Raw genomic sequence first — 18,197 nt, 5'->3', positions numbered from 1 at the left:
TGAAATTAAAATACAAAAAGGGACACTTGATCATTTCTGCAGACAGAAATGCAACTTCCTCCTTGTTTAAAGAAGAAACAAAAGTTACTCTAAAGTGAGATTGCTTTCTTATGTGGAATAGTATTTTCAAAATAGCAATGTTGTTTAAGCACATTTATATTGAGAAATAAATAGCAAGAACAAACTACTTTTCTACTCTGGTGTGTGTTTTGCACCTGTATGGTGGAATACAGAAATGTCTTTGGACACAAAGGCAAAGAAATAAAGTATGTTTATTGGGTACCTCATATCAGAGACAACAAATTTCAGCCTTTTCCATATCATCTGTGCCCAGATGCAGAGGTGAAATGATGAATATAAAAATTTCTCAATAACAACTATGTTACTCGCTATGCTGCTTAAAAATTTTAAGGCAAATATTATAATGTACATTCTCTCTCAGAGGTAGAACACCTTGTTACTCAGTTGATTTCTTTTATTCTAACATGTTATTTTTATTCCCTTGCTCAGGCCTGTGAAAAATGGCTGCCTGTCAGAAACTCCCTCTTGTGGCCATGTCCCCTGTGCATCAGCTGCAGCCCGTATCTTCTGCAGTCCTGGGTAATGGCTTGCTGACCATCTGCCTCAGTGTCTAGAAATCAGGAAGACAAAGGCTTGGTTTGGTTCACTGTTGTATGTTCAGCCCCAAGGAAAGTGCCCAGCAGACAGAGGCTCTAGATCAAGTCTCAGTGAGTGCTTTCCAAAGCAGATTTACTCTGGAATCAGCAAAACACACTTTCTCAAAATCCCTTGCCTATTTAAGTAATTCTGTGTGTTCCTGAGTGCCATGACTACACCCAAAAAACTGCTAACCAGACGTTTTGGTAATGTTTTGAAGAAGATGTATTTTCAATATTTGTGGGGGACAAAGAGGTGGCTTAACTTGAGAAATTATCTTTCATATTTGAGGATTAAACACTTTGATCCCAAAAGAAAGGATCCTGGATGTTTGCTCAGCCCTGGAACAAAGTGCAAAGCTCCAGCATCTCTCTTCCCATCTCCCTCCACCTCCAGCAAGGAAAGTTGGTAATCTTAAAGAAGGCTGGAATAAGAAAGTGGGACAGACAAGAGAAGTCTGATGGCCAGTTTTTGTATAGTGCTAAGTTAAACCAGTGTTACAGCTTTTCCAAAAATTGAAATACGAAATCTATTTCCCCAATTCCTTATTTTTTTTACTTTTTTTAAATATTATACTTTAAGTTCTACAGTACATGTGCATAATGTGCAGGTTTGTTACATATGTATACATGTGCCATGTTGGTGTGTTGCACCCATTAACTCATCATTTACATTAGGTATGTCTCCTAATGCTATCCCTCCCCGCTCCCCACACCCCAAGACAGGACCTGCTGTGTGATAGTCCCCTTCCTGTGTCAAACTGTTCTCATTGTTCAAGTCACACATATGAGTGAGACATGTGGTGTTTGGTTTTTTGTCCTTGTGATAGTTTGCTGAGAATGATGGTTTCCAGTTTCATCCATATCCCCACAAAGACATGAACTCATCTTTTTCTATGGTTGCATAGTATTCCGTGGTGTATATATGCCACATTTCCTTAATCCAGTCTATCACTGATGGACATCTGGGTTGGTTCTAAGTCTTTGCTATTGTGAATAGTGCCGCAATAAACATACGTGTGCATATGTCTTTACAGCAGCATGATTTATAATCCTTTGCGTATATACCCAGTAATAGGGATGGCTGGGTCAAATGATATTTCTAGTTCTAGATCCTTGAGGAATAGCCACACGGTCTTCCACAATGGTTGAACTAATTTACTGTCCCACCAACAGTGTAAAAGTGTTCCTATTTCTCCACATCCTCTCCAGCACCTGTTGTTTCCTGACTTTTTAATGATCGCCATTCTAACTGGTGTGAGATGCTATCTCATTGTGGTTTTGATTTGCATTTCTCTGATGGCCAGTGATGATGAGCATTTTTTTCATATATCTGATTGTTGCATAAATGTCTTCTTTTGAGAAGTTTCTGTTCATATCCTTCACCCACTTTTGGATGGGGTTGCTTGTTTTTTTTCTTGTAAATTCGTTTGGGTTCTTTGTAAATTCTGGATATTAGCCCTTTGTCAGATGAGTAGATTTCGAACATTTTCTCCCATTCTGTAGGTTGCCTGTTCACTCTGATGGTAGTTTCTTTTGCTGTGAAGAAGCTCTTTAGTTTAATTAGACACCATTTGTCAATTTTGGCTTTTGTTGCCATTGCTTTTGGTGTTTTAGGCATGAAGTTCTTGCTCATGCGTATGTCCTGAATGGTTTTGCCTAGGTTTTCTTCCAGGGTTTTTATGATTTTAGGTCTAACATTTAAGTCTTTAATCCATCTTAAATTAATTTTTGTATAAGGGGTAAGGAAGGGATCCAGTTTCAGCTTTCTACATATGGCTAGCCAGTTTTCCCAGCACCATTTATTAAATAGGGAATCTTTTCCCCACTTCTTGTTTTTGTCAGATTTATAAAAAATCAGATGGTTGTAGATGTGTGGTATCATTTCTCAGGGCTCTGTTCTGTTCCATTCATCTATATCTCTGTTTTGGTACCAGTACCATGCTGTTTTGGTTACTGTGGCCTTGTAGTGTAGTTTGAAGTCAGGTAGCGTGATGCCTCCAGCTTTGTTCTTTTGGCTTAGGATTGACTTGGAAATGTGGGCTCTTTTTTGGTTCCATATGAACTTTAAAGTAGTTTTTTCCAATTCTGTGAAGAAAGTCATTGGTAGCTCAATGGGGATGGCATTGAATCTATAAATTACCTTGGGCAGTATGGCCATTTTCACAATATTGATTCTTCCTACCCATGAGCATGGAATGTTCTTCCATTTGTTTGTATCCCCTTTTATTTCATTGAACAGTGGTTTGTAGTTCTCCTTGAAGAGGTCCTTCACATCCCTTGTAAGTTGGATTCCCAGGTATTTTCTTCTCTTTGAAGCAATTGTGAATGGGAGTTCACTCATGATTTGGCTCTCTGTTTGTTATTGGTGTCTAAGAATGCTTGTGATTTTTGCACATTGATTTTGTATCCTGAGACTTTGCTGAAGTTGCTCATCAGCTTAAGGAGATTTTGGGCTGAGACGATGGGGTTTTCTAGATATACAATCATGTCATCTGCAAACATGGACAATTTGACTTCCTTTTTTGCTAACTGAAGACCATTTATTTCTTTCTCTTGACTGATTGCCCTGGCCAGAGCTTCCAACACTATGTTGAATAGGAGTGGTGAGAGAGGGCATCCCTGTCTTGTGCCAGTTTTCAAAGGGAATGCTTCCAGATTTTGCCCATTCAGTATGATATTGGCAGTGTGTTTGTCATAAATAGCTCTTATTATTTTGAGATACATGCCATCAGTATCTAATTTACTGAGATATTTTATCATGAAGCGTTGTTGAATTTTGTCAAAGGCCTTTTCTGCATCTATTGAGATAACCATGTGGTTTTTGTCGTTGGCTCTGTTTATGTAATGCATTACATTTATTGATTTGCGTTTGTTGAACCAGCCTTGCATCCCAGGGATGAAGTCCACTTGATCATGGTGGATAAGTTTTTGATGTGCTGTTGGATTCTGTTTGCCAGTATTTTATTGAGGATTTTTGCATCGATGTTCATCAGGAGTAAGGGCTAAAATTCCCTTTTTTGTTGTGTCTCTGCCAGGCTTTGGTATCAGGATGATGCTGGCCTCATAAAATGAGTTAGGGAGGATTCTCTCTTTTTCTATTGATTGAAATAGTTTCAGAAGGAATGGTAGTAAATCCTCTTTGTACCTCTGGTGGAGTTTGGCTGTGAATCTGTCTGGTCTGGACTTTTTTTTGGGTTGATGAGCTATTAATTATTGCCTCAATTTCAGAACCTGTTATTCATCTATTCAGAGATTCAGCTTCTTCCTTGTTTAGTCTTGGGAGGGTGTATGTGTCCAGGAATTTATGCATTTCTTCTAGTTTTTCTAGTTTATTGTATTCTCTGATTGCAGATTTGTATTTCTGTAGGATTGGTGGTGATATCCTCTTTATCATCTTTCATTGTGTCTATTTGATTCCTCTCTCTTTTCTTCTTCATTAGTCTTCCTAGGGATCTATCAATTTTGTTGATATTTTCAAAAACCAGCTCCTGGATTCATTGATTTTTTGAACTGTTGTTTTTCTCTCTATCTCCTTCAGTTATGCTCTGATCTTAGTTATTTCTTGCCTTCTGCTAGTTTTTGAATGTGTTTGATCTTGCTTTTCTAGTTCTTTTAATTGTGATGTTAGGGTGTCAATTGCACATCTTTCCTGCTTTATCTTGTGGGCATTTAGTGCTATAAATTTCCCTGTACTTATTGCTTTAAATATGTCCCAGGGATTCTGGTATGTTGTGTCTTTGTTCTCATTGGTTTCAAAGAACATCTTTATTTCTACCTTCATTTCGTTATGTACCCAGTAGTCATACCGGAGCAGGTTGTTCAGTTTCCATGTAGTTGAGAGGTTTTGAGTGAGTTTCTTAACCCTGAGTTCTAGTTTGATTACACTGTGGTCTGAGACACAGTTTGTTATAATTCCTGTTCTTTTACATTTGCTGAGGAGTGCTTTACTTCCAACTATGTGGTCAATTTTGGAATAAGTGTGGTGTGGTGCTGAGAAGAATGTATATTCTGTTGATTTGGGGTGAAGAGTTCTGCAGATGTCTATTAGATCTGCTTGGTGCAGAGCTGAGTTCAAATCCTGGATGTCATTGTTAACTTTCTGTCTCGTTGATCTGTCTAGTATTGACAGTGGGGTGTTAAAGTCTCCCATTATTATTCTTTGGAAGTCTAAGTCTCTCTGTATGTCTCTAAAGATTGCTTTATGAATCTGGGTGCTCCTGTGTTGGGTGCATGTATATTTAAGACAGTTAGTTCTTCTTGTTGAGTTGATCCATTTACTATTATGTAATGGCCTTCTTTTTCTTTTTGATGTTTGTTGGCTTAAGTCCGTTTTGTCAGAGACTAAGATTGCAACCCTTGCCTTTTTTTGTTTTCCATTTGCTTCATAGATTTTCCTCCATCCCTTTATTTTGAGCCTATGTGTGTCTCTCCATATGAGGTGGGTTTCCTGAATACAGCACACTGATGGGTCTTGATTCTTTATCCAATTTGCCAGTCTGTGTCTTTTAATTGGAGCATTTAGCCCATTTATGTTTAATGTTAATATTATTATGTGTGAATTTGATCCTGTCATTATGATGTTAGCTTGTTATTTTGCTCGTTAGTTGATGCAGTTTCTTCCTAGCCCTGATGGTCTTTAAAATTTGGCATGTTTTTGCAGTTGCTGGTACCAGTTGTTCTTTTCCATGTTTAGTATTTCCTTCAGAAGCTCTTTTAGGGCAGGCCTTGTGGTAACAAAATCTCTCAGCATTTCCTTCTCTGTAAAGGATTTTATTTCTCCTTCACTTATGAAGCTTCATTTGGCTGGATATGAAATTCTGGGTTGAAAATTCTTTTCTTTAAGAATGTTGAATATTGGTGCCCACTCTCTTCTGGCTTGTAGAGTTTATGCTGAGAGATCAGCTGTTAGTGTGAAATGTCCTTAACATTTTTTTCCTTGTTTTCAACTTTGGTGAATCTGCCAATTATGTGTCTTGGAGTTGCTCTTCTCGAGGAATATCTTTGTTGCATTCTGTGTGTTTCCTGAATTTAAATGTTAGCCTGCCTTACTAGATTGGGGAAGTTCTCCTGGATAATATTCTGCAGAGTGTTTTCCAACTTGGTTCCATTCTCCCTGTCACTTCCAGGTACACCACTCAGATGTATATTTGGTCTTTTCACATATTCCCATATTTCTTGGAGGCTTTGTACTTTTCTTTCTATTCTTTTTTCCCAAAAGTTCTCTTCTCACTTCATTTTACTAATTTGATCTTCAGTCATTTATACCGTTTCTTCCAATTGATGGAATCAACTACTGAAGATTGTGCAATCATCACCTACTTCTCACACCATGGTTTTCAGCTCCAGCAGGTCATTTAAAGACTTCTCTACAGTGATTATTCTAGTAACCCATTCCTCTAATCTTTTTTCCAGGTTTTTAGCTTCTTTGTGATGGGTTTGAATTTCCTCCTATAGCTCAGAGAAGTTTGATCATCTGAAGCCTTCTTCTCTCAGCTCATCAAAGTCATTCTCTATCCAGCTTTCTTCTGTTGCTGGGGAGGAGCTGTGTCCCTCTGGAGGATGAGAGGTGTTCTGATTTTTAGAATTTTCAGCTTTTCTGCTCTGTTTTTTCCCCATCTTTGTGGTTTTATCTACCTTTTAGTCTTTGATGATGGTGACATACATATGGGGTTTCAGTGTGGATGCCCTTTCTGTTTGTTAGTTTTCCTTCTAACAGTTGGGACCCTTAGCTGCTGGTCTGTTGGAGTTTGCTGGACGACCACTCCAGACCTGTTTGCCTGGTTATCAACCGCAGAGGGTGCAGAACAGCGAATATTGCTGAACAGCAAATGTTGCTGCCTGCTCATTCCTCTGGAAGTTTCATCACAGAAGGTTACCCAGCCATGTGAGGTGTCAGTCTGCCCCTACTGGGGTGTGCCTCCCAGTTAGGCTACTTGGGTTTCAGGAACCCACTTGAGGAGGAAGTCTGTCTGTTCTCAGATCTCAAACTCCATGCTGGGAGAGCCACTACTCTCTTCAAACCGGTGAGACAAGGATATTTAATTCTGCAGTGGTATCTGCTGCCCTTTGTTCTGTTATGTCCTGCCCCCAGAGGTGGAGTCTACAGAGGCAGGAAGGCCTCCTTGAGCTGTGGTGGACTCCACCCAGTTCCAGCTTCCAGGCCACTTTGTTTACCCACTCAAGCCTCAGCAATGGAGGGAGCCCTTCCCCCAGTCTCGCTGCTGTGTTGCAGTTTGATTTCAGACTACGGTGCTAGCAATGAGTGAGGCTCCATTGGCATGGGACCCTGTGAGCCAGGCATGGGATATAGTCTCCTTGTGTGCCATTTGCTCAGGTGGTAATGCAGAAATCACCCCTCTTCTGCACTGTTCACGCTGGGAAATGTGGACTGGACCTGTTCCTTTTCGGCCATCTTGGAACCACAACCTCTTTTCCCCTGATTTCTTAAGACACAAAGGAAGCATATAGATGGAAAAAGAAATAATATTTAAATATTTCCATCACACTAAAGTTATATAATGGGCCTTAACTATTATTTCAATGTTTCATAATGATTTCTCCAGATCATAGGCCCACATGGGATAGTTTTTGCAGAAGAGTTATGGGGAAAAGTCCACCTAGTATGCTAGACACTGAATAGTTAATGAAAATAATTTTAGGCAACTGATCTAGAAGCCAAAATGAGAATTCCTTCATGCAATGTGTCCCTTCCTCAGCAGGGTCTTTACGTGTTAACACAGAAATTACTTCAGAAATGTCATTAACAACATAATGACACTATAAGACCCAAGTCAATACTTTGACTAATTTACACCTACAAAAAGACCTTCAGGGATACATGAAATATTCACAGAATACACAGTACACAGAGTACACAGTCCTGACCCTGCTGATTTTTTTGTTAAAATAAAGACCTTCCTTGGGTGCTGATATGAGATTGGCACAGCAGCTGCAGCAGTGCCCACATGAGACATACCTCCAGATATGCATCCACATGAGGCATACCTCCAGAAGAGAACTCATCCATTTCAAGACACCTGGGCACGTTTCCTGCATCTACATGAGGCATAAATGGTTCTCCCATGAGTCCTTCCTTAACAATAATAGCAAGAAAAAGGAGAGCAGTGACATGGGGAGGCAACTAGCTGGAGCATGGGAACTGCAGCCAAAGTAGTTAGGTGCACCTTTTCCTAAGAGGATTTTGTGAAGTTCCACACATAACCACTTGCCAAAGTACTTGCTTGTCAGAGTGTTCTTGTACTTGAAATAATTAACTTTGTTTACAGAATTGGATTGCTCAACAGGAAAGTCAACTCAGTGACGGTGAAGAATTCAAATGGCTTGTTGATAATCATTAGAATTCTATTGAAATGACAGTGATTTAACCAAAGACTTTAACAAACATTCACAAAATTTACTAAGCCCGCTCATTTAACTTTGCAAAATATTATACTTCCAGATTTGAAGATAACTTTTACAAGACTAACCAGTGGGTTACATACAAATATAGATTTCTCAAAAGATTTCTCAAGCTGGAAAGAATCTTAGAGATGATAAGCTCTACATGCTTATTTTACACTTACAAAGTGATGACAAAGAGAAACAGTCTAAGGCAGGGCCATAGCCAGGACACCAGATTCTGGACTCTTAATATTCTTTTATCTCCACTCTTTCACTAAAAAATGAGGTTTTCTAAATCTGAGGAAATCAACATAATCAGTAAATTTAAAGAAAAATAACACCCTTGTATTCCATATAAAGGAAGATATATATATATATATACACATATATTTTTTTTTCTGCACAAGATCTTCAGTTTATTGTACATATTAAAACTTGAGAGGTGCCTTCTTTTTTTATTATTATACTTTAAGTTTTAGGATACATGTGCACATTGTGCAGGTTAGTTACATAGGTATACATGTGCCATGCTGGTGCACTGCACCCACTAACTCATCATCTAGCATTAGATATATCTCCCAATGCTATCCCTCCCCTCTCCCCTAACTCCACAACTGTCCCCAGAGTTTGATGTTCCCCTTCCTGTGTCCATGTGATCTCATTGTTCAATTCCCACCTATGAGTGAGAATATGTGGTGTTTGGTTTTTTGTTCTGCGATAGTTTACTGAGAATGATGATTTCCAATTTCATTCATGTCCCTACAAAGGACATGAACTCTTCATTTTTTATGGCTGCATAGGATTCCATGGTGTGTATGTGCCACATTTTCTTAATCCAGTCTATCATTGTTGGACATTTGGGTTGGTTCCAAGTCTTTGCTATTGTGAATAATGCTGCAATAAACATACGTGTGCATGTGTCTTTATAGCAGCATGATTTATAGTCCTTTGGGTATATACCCCGTAATGGGATGGCTGGGTCAAATGGTATTTCTAGTTCTAGATCCCTGAGGACTTGCCACACTGACATTCACAATGGTTGAACTAGTTCACAGTCCCACCAACAGTGTAAAAGTGTCCCTATTTCTCCACATCCTCTCCAGCACCTGTTGTTTCCTGACTTTTTAATGATCGCCATTCTAACTGGTGTGAAATGGTATCTCATTGTGGTTTTGATTTGCATTTCTCTAATGGCCAGTGATGATGAGCATTTTTTCATGTGTTTTTTGGCTGCATAAATGTGTTCTTTTGAGAAGTGTCTGTTCATGTCCTTCGCCCACTTTTTGATGTGGTTGTTTGTTTTTTTCTTGTAAATTTGTTTGAGTTCATTGTACATTCTGGATATTAGCCCTTTGTCAGATGAGTAGGTTGTGAACATTTTATCCCATTTTGTAGGTTGCCTGTTCACTCTGATGGTAGTTTCTTTCGCTGTGCAGAACCTCTTTAGTTTAATTAGATCCCATTTGTCAATTTTGGCTTTTGTTGCAATTGCTTTTGGTGTTTTAGACATGAAGTCCTTGTCCATGCCTATGTCCTGAATGGTAATGCCTAGGTTTTCTTCTAGGGTTTCTATGGTTTTAGGTCTAAGGTTTAAGTCTTTAATCCATCTTGAATTGATTTTTATATAAGGTGTAAGGAAGGGATCCAGTTTCAGCTTTCTACATATGGCTAGCCAGTTTTCCCAGCACCATTTATTAAATAGGGAATCCTTTCCCCATTGCTTGTTTTTCTCAGGTTTGTCAAAGATCAGATAGTTGTAGATATGCGGCGTTATTTCTGAGGGCTCTGTTCTGTTCCATTGATCTATATCTCTGTTTTGGTACCAGTACCATGCTGTTTTGGTTACTGTAGCCTTGTAGTATAGTTTGAAGTCAGGTCGTGTGATGCCCCCAGCTTTGTTCTTTTGGCTTAGGATTGACTTGCCGATGTGGGCTCTTTTTTGGTTCCATATGAACTTTAAAGTAGTTTTTTCCAATTCTGTGAAGAAAGGCATTGGTAGCTTGATGGGGATGGCATTGAATCTGTAAATTACCTTGGGCAGTATGGCCATTTTCAGGATATTGATTCTTCCTACCCATGAGCATGAAATGTTCTTCCTTTTGTTTGTATCCTCTTTTATTTCCTTGAGCAGTGGTTTGTAGTTCTCCTTGAAGAGGTCCTTCACATCCCTTGTAAGTTGGATTCCTAGGTATTTTATTCTCTTTGAAGCAATTGTGAATGGGAGTTCACTCATGATTTGGCTCTCTGTTTGTCTGTTGTTGGTGTATAAGAATGCTTGTGATTTTTGTACATTGATTTTATATCCTGAGACTTTGCTGAAGTTGCTTATCAGCTTAAGGAGATTTTGGGCTGAGACAGTGGGGTTTTCTAGATATACAATCATGTGGTCTACAAACAGGGACAATTTGACATCCTCTTTTCCTAATTGAATACCCTTTATTTCCTTTTTTTTTTTTTTTTTTTTTTTGAGATGGAATCTTACCCTGTAGCCCAGGCTGGAGTGCCGTGGTGTGAACCTGGCTCACTGCGAGCTCCACCTCACAGGTTCATGCCATTCTCCTGACTCAGCCTCCAGAGTAGCTGGGACTACAGGTGCTTGCCACCATGCCCGGCTAATATTTTGTATTTTTAGTAGAGATGGGGTTTCACTGTGTTAGCCAGGATAATATCAATCTCCTGACTCATGATCTGCCCACCTCAGAAGAAATACGTTCTCTAAAATCACTCATTTTAAATCTGATAAGTTAATGATGTATTTATAAGCTTAGCCCAAACTCTGAAATTTGTCATGCTGAGATTTTTAAAAGTAAACAGACACAACCATAAAAAGTTTCATGATAGGAAAATGAGGTGATACAGCTGTACTTGTAGTTTTATCACAGAATAAAAATGTTTCAATTTGTAGCTGCTTTTTTTTGATACCAATAGATATGTTTCACCAAAACTAATTTTTCTACATCTTCAACTTATAAAAACTGGTACTTATGTTGAAACTTACCTTTAAAAGGTGAGTCAAATTAGTCATTGTCCTTAAAATTTAGCTTGTTGACAACTGAAAATTCACTTTTGTCTTGAAGTTCCCTCTGTCTGTGGTAAAGGCTAGATTGGAAAAATAAAATTCATGAATATGAAGTTCTAATAATGGAAAACCCAAGAGCATCAGGTGGCAAAAAGCCTTCTGTTACTCAAGAAAATGCTCTGAAAAATTTCTTTTCTCTTTTTTTTGTAAAGATTACTCCACCTCACCACCATCATGAGGCACTGTTCTCAGCAATTAATACCTGCTTACTCAGTTACTCACTGTAACTATGTTATGCTGTGAAGTGGGTACTACAGTTGTTAAGGAAGAATAATGTTGGACTCTGAATGCTACTCCTAGGAGTTTACTTTTTCAATAATAATAAAACATTTCCAAAACAATTTCTGCATATAATCAGCATGAGCCAGATGAGGAGGCATTAGCAGAAAATTGAGTGACCAGAGTGCCCTACTTGGCATATGTGTGCGTCTTATCCTTCCTTTTCACTTATCACAAGTACAAAAAAAAATAATAATAACCTGGCCATGTGTGGTGGATCATGCTTGTAATCCTGGCACTTTAGAAGGCTGAGGCTTGCAGATATCTTGGTCAGGAGCTTGAGACCATCCTGGCCAACATGGTGAAAACCCGTCTCTACTAAAAATATAAAAATTAGGTGGAGCCAAGATGGCCAAATAGGAACAGCTCCAGTCTACAGCTCCCAGCAAGAGCGATGCAGAAGACGGATGATTTCTGCATTTCCAACTGAGGTACCGGGTTCATCTCACTGCGAAGTGTTGGAAAGTGGGTGCAGGACAGTGGATGCAGCATAGTGAGCATGACCCAAAGCAGGGTGTGGCATCACCTCACCTGGGAAGTGCAAAGAGTCAGGGAATTCCCTTCCTAGTCAAAGAAAGGGGTGACAGACAGCACCTGGAAAATCGGGTCACTCCCACCCTAATACTGCACTTTTCCAATGGTCTTAGCAAATGGCATACCAGAAGATTATATCCTGTGCCTGGCTCAGAGGGTCTTATGCCCAAGGAGCCTCACTCATTGCTAGCACAGCAGTCTGAGATTAAACTCCAAGGGGGCAGTGAGGCTGGGGAAGGGACGCCCATGATTGCTGAGGCTTGAGTAGGTAAACAAAGAGGCTGGGAACCTCGAACTGGGTGGAGCCCACCACAACTCAAGGAGGCCTGCTTGCCTGTGTAGACTCCATCTCTGTGGGCAAGGCATAACCAAACAAAATGCAGCAGAAATCTCTGCTGACTTAAATGTCCCTATCTGACAGCTTGAACAGAATAGTGGTTCTCCCAGCATGCAGCTGGAGATCTGAGAATGGAAAGACTGCATCTTCAAGTGGGTCCCTGACCCCCGAGTAGCCTAACTGGGAGACACTCCCCCACTGGGGGCTGACTGACACCTCATACAGCAGGGTACTCCTCTGAAACAAAACTTCCAGAGGAACGATCAGGCAGCAATATTTGCTGTTCACCAATATCCGCTGTTCTGCAGCCTCTGCTGCTGATATTCAGGCAAACAGGGTCTGGAGTGGTCATCCAGCAAATTCCAACTGACCTGCAGCTGAGTGTCCTGACTGTTAGAAGGGAAACTAACAAACAGAAAGGACATCCCCACCAAAACCCCATCTGTATGTCACCATCATCAAAGACCAAACGTAGACAAAACCACAAAGATGGGGGAAAAAACAGAGCAGAAAAACTGAAAACTCTAAAAATCAGAGCACCTCTCCTCCTCCAAAGGAATGCAGCTCCTCACCAGCAATGGAACAAAGCTGAATGGAGAATGACTTTGACCAATTGAGACAAGAAGTCTTCAGACAATCAAACTACTCCAAGCTAAATGAGAAAGTTCAAACCCATGGCAAAGAAGTTAAAATCCTTGACAAAAAAAATTAGATGAATGGCTAACTAGAATAACCAATGCAGAGAAGTCCTTCAAGGACCTGATGGAACTGAAAACCAAGGCAAGAGAACTATGTGATGAATGCACAAGCCTCAGTAGCAGATCAGTTGGAATTTGCTGGATGACCACTGCTGTATGAGATACAGCTACTACTGGATCTGTACTGAATCTGCTACTGGATCAACTGGAAGAAAGGGTCTCAGTGATGGAAGATGAAATGAATGAAGTGGAGAAGAGAAGTTTAGAGAAAAAGGAATAAAAAGAAACAAAGAAAGCCTCCAGGAAATATGGGAATATGTGAAAAGACCAAATCTACGTCTGATTGGTGTATCTGAAAGTGACGGGGAGAATGGAACCAAGTTGGAAAACACTCTGCAGGATATTATCCAGGAGAACTTCCCCAATCTAGCAAGGCAGGCCAACATTCAGATTCAGGAAATACAGAGAACGCCACAAAGATGCTCCTCAAGAAGAGCAACTCCAAGACACATAATTGGCAGATTCACCAAAGTTGAAAACAAGGAAAAAATGTTAAGGACAGTCAGAGAGAAAGGTTGGGTTACCCACAAAGGGAAGCCCATCACACTAACAGCTGATCTCTCAGCATAAACTCTACAAGCCAGAAGAGAGTGGGGGCCGATATTCAACATTCTTAAAGAAATGAATTTTCAACCCGGAATTTCATATCCAGCCAAATGAAGCTTCATAAGTGAAGGAGAAATAAAATCCTTTACAAAGAAGCAAATGCTGAGAGATTTTGTCACACCAGGCCTGCCCCAAAAGAGCTCTTGAAGGAAGCACTAAACATGGAAAGGAACAACCAGTACCAGCCACTGAAAAACATACCAAATTGTAAAGACCATTGAGGCTAGGAAGAAACTGCATCAACTAACAAGAAAAATAACCAGCTAATATCCTAATGAAAGGATCAAATTCACGCTAAACAAAACAAAAGCCAAAATGGAAAAATGGGATCTAAAGAAACTAAAGAGCTTCTGCACAGCAAAAGAAACTACCATCAGAGTGAACAGGCAACCTACAGAATGGGAGAAAATTTTTGCAATCTACTTATCTGACAAAGGGCTAATATCCAGAAGCCACAATGAACTCCAACAGATTTACAAGAAAAACAAAAAAAAAACCCATCAAAAAGTGGACTAAGGATATGAAGAGACACTTCTTAAAAGAAGACATTTATGCAGCCAAAAGACACATGAAAAACTGCTCATCATCACTAGCCATCAGAGAAATGTAAATCAAAACCTCAGTGAGATACCATCTCACACTAGTTAGAATGGCAATCATTAAAAGTCAGGAAACAACAGATGCTGGAGAGGATGTGGAGAAATAGGAACACTTTTACACTGTTGGTGGGACTGTGAACTAGTTCAACCATTGTGAATGTCAGTGTGGCAAGTCCTCAGGGATCTAGAACTAGAAATACCGTTTGACCCAGCCATCCCTATTACTGGGTATATACACAAAAGATTACAAAACATGCTGCTATAAAGACACATGCACACGTATGTTTATTGTGGCACTGTTCACAATAGCAAAGACTTGGAACCAACCCAAATGTCCAACAATGATAGACTGGATCAAGAAAATGTGGCACATATACACCATGGAATACTATGCAGCCATGAAAAATGTTGAATTCATGTCCTTTGTAGGGACATAGATGAAGCTGGAAACCATCACTCTCAGAAAACTATTACAAGGAGAAATACCCAAACACTGCATATTCTCACTCATAGGTGGGAATTGAACGATGAGAACACAGGGACACAGGAATAGGAAAATGACACACATTAAGAAATACACCTCCCTAGCTACAAGTTTCATTTGAATAACTTGATTTCCATAAATAATGCCAATGCACTTACACCAGTTAAAATGTACCAATATCTGGATCTCTGACTCATTGAAAAATTACTGAGCCAAGTAAAAACTCCAACAAATATATTTCTCTACATACAATTTAGCCCGGAATAACTTGAATTCTATCGATAATGCCAGCCCACATACACCACTTAAAGTCTGCTAATGTCTAGATTTCACATTGTCTGCCTGGTCCCAAGAATGTGCCTAACTAGCATAGCTTTTCCTTCATATATTAAATAACTTTTTTTTTTGTATTGAGCAGCAATCTTTTAATCTCAGGGAGAAAGCAAAGTCTGTCTCTGTAGGGGTTTTGCTTTGTGGATTACTCTCTAGCATTAAGAAGAGAATCTGTACGTCAGGTGCTTATTTGTTTGGATTCTTTTAAAACAAGAAAGAGCATAAATATATTGAATCCTAGATGTCTACTTTAAAATCATCTATCAAATATCTTTCTTAAACAGTAGAGAGTACTTGATGGTTATTTCTGTTTAACAGCTTCTGCAAAAGAAGAATTATCTAGCCCCAACTATAATTCTTGAAAACCTGGTATTTGCTTGGCTTCTTTATTACAAGATTCTAGCAACTTTTGTATCATAAGACACATTCATTTACTTAATCCAGTCTATCATTGTTGGACATTTGGGTTGGTTCCAAGTCTTTGCTATTGTGAATAATGCTGCAATAAACATACGTGTACATGTGTCTTTATAGCAGCATGATTTATAGTCCTTTGGGTATATACCCAGTAATAGGATGGCTGGGTCAAATGGTATTTCTAGTTCTAGATCCCTGAGGAATCGCCACACTGACTTCCACAATGGTTGAACTAGTTTACAGTCCCACCAACAGTGTAAAAGTGTTCCTATTCCTCCATATCCTTTCCAGCACCTGTTGTTTCCTGACTTTTTAATGATTGCCATTCTAAGTGGTGTGAGATGGTATCTCATTGTGGTTTTGATTTGCATTTCTCTAATGGCCAGTGATGACGAGCATTTTTTCATGTGTTTTTTGGCTGCATATGGCACATATACACCATGGAATACTATGCAGCCATAAAAAATGATGAGTTCATGTCCTTTGTAGGGACATGGATGAAATTGGAAATCATCATTCTCAGTAAACTATCACAAGAACAAAAAAACAAACACCGCATATTCTCACTCATAGGTGGGAATTGAACAATGAGATCACATGGACACACGAAGGGGAATATCACACTCTGGGGGCTGTTGAGGGGTGGGGCGAGTGGGGAGGGATAGCATTGGGAGATATACCTAATGCTAGATGACGAGTTAGTGGGTGCAGTGCACCAGCATGGCACATGTATACACATGTAACTAACCTGCACAATGCGCACATGTACCCTAAAACTTAAAGTATAATAATAAAAAAAAGAAAAATGTTCACACACACACACACACACACACACAAAAAGACACATTCAGTATCTGTCTTATAAAAATGGTATGCATAATGTGTATGCATAATGTGGTGTGCCAATATACATATGTTTATGTGTATTGTGTATGCCTTCCAGCTGTAGTGAAATTTAGCTCTTCACCAATCATCAGTGACTGAATTTTCTTTCTTGGGACCCCAGAAACTTAGATTGTCTAGAGTTTCATTTGCTATATTAGTGTTGCACAGAAATTATAAAAATGTAATGAGAAAGAAAAGGGGAGAAATATAAACTCTATGGTTTAGCTTCTAATCATAAATCAACATAATTGACTTCACCCCATTTATCTCAACTTGAACAACCAAATTTTTCAAAAGCTTCTTAACATCTCTGTGATTTATAAAAAACACAGATTGGGTTAAGAAACCTTGAAAATATAATATCAGAAAGTTCTACACGTATGCCTTTCTTTACAATTTTCAGAAGATATAGTCCAACGCTATCAATTTTTTATAGGCACCTGAGACTCTAGATATTAAAATACTTAGATTTTAGAATATTTATCTTCATTTCTAGCATCTAACCACTAGATGTTAAAAGCAACCTTAAGAATTCCACTCCCAGTCATGAATCAGGCTTAGAGTAAAATCTATTGATCTATAGAAAACCCTAGAAAATCACAAGGAATGTGTGTCAGCTCCACGAGCTCATCAATAATTGTTCCCCTTCCACACTATGCTTCAGCCATGGTGATCTTGCCATTTTTCCTAACAAGATAAGCAGGCTTATGCCAGGAGTCTTTATACTTTTTGATCCTACTGCATAATTACAGGCTTATTCTCTTGTTCTTTCATTTAGATATTGACAGTCTCCATGTAAGCAAATTATTTTATAAGTTTTTTATATACAACCAAAACGTACTTGGTAATATAGAATCCTGCCTAATGTATTTTATATGGAATTGATAACCTTATTTAAGAACAAAGCAAAAACAAAACAAAACCGACTTTATACTATTACCACCTAATATTCAGGAATCCAAATTAGTAGATTGACTTACTTTACTCAACGTTAGTAACAGGTAAAATTATAAATCTTCTAAATATAAATAAACTCATGTGAAAATACAATTATCGCTTCATAAATAACAAGTAATTAAAAAATTGTCTAGACCTTGGAAACCAATAATTATTTATATCAACCAATCAAAGAGTTAATCAAGAAAGACAAGTTGAAACTGCTGGGAAATTTTTTGCAGTCTTTCCATTCAACCATCCAGGCACAGATGACGTTTCAAAAGTTAAATTCCACATTCGCACAGTGAGGCTGGGATTTCTGATCTAGGAAGGTGTGAAGAATAACATCTGTGCTAATTTATTGAGTTTGTTCTACCCTTTAGGGGTTACATAAATTATTGATGAGGCACACTTATCTCTGTTTTGTCTGATGCAGAACTGATTTATGGTTAAAAATGTTAAGCACAGGAAACTAACATTTAAGTCCTGGGAGCAAAGGATACAGTTGATGTATAAAATAGACAACGTGTAAAATGTAAAAAAGTAAAAGATGAATAGATCTTTATTTCAAAAAAAAATCTTGATGTTCAAAAGTATTAAAATAACCTGAGGTATTTAAAAACTTAGTTACATAAACATAACAGAAGATATTTTCAAAAATGCACAAAACTCTAAGCATTAATTCAGAAAATTAGCTATAGTTTTAATGTGAGAAGAAGGTGAAGGCTAACGCAGAATTTTAAGCTATCTCCCTACATGATAACGGGGAGTGTTAATACAGACCCAATTTTAAAAATTGATCTTTTTATATTACACTCTGTCAAAACGCTGTTGGAATTCCAGCTAAGCCTTAAACAACAAAGGGCACATCTTGAATAAATAAAGAATAC

The 18,197-nt window shown here is 38.6% G+C and overlaps 1 pseudogene; it reads right to left on the bottom strand.

Annotated features, from left to right (window-relative positions):
• LOC100613329 (centriole and centriolar satellite protein OFD1-like) overlaps window positions 1-18,197 on the bottom strand; it is a 63,528-nt pseudogene that overhangs the window by 11,064 nt on the left and 34,267 nt on the right.

Source organism: Pan troglodytes, chromosome Y, assembly GCF_028858775.2.
Source record: "Pan troglodytes isolate AG18354 chromosome Y, NHGRI_mPanTro3-v2.0_pri, whole genome shotgun sequence".
NCBI classification, from domain to species: domain Eukaryota; kingdom Metazoa; phylum Chordata; class Mammalia; order Primates; family Hominidae; genus Pan; species Pan troglodytes.
Note: the sequence above shows the minus strand (reverse complement) of the source record. Positions and strands in the feature narration are given on the sequence as shown.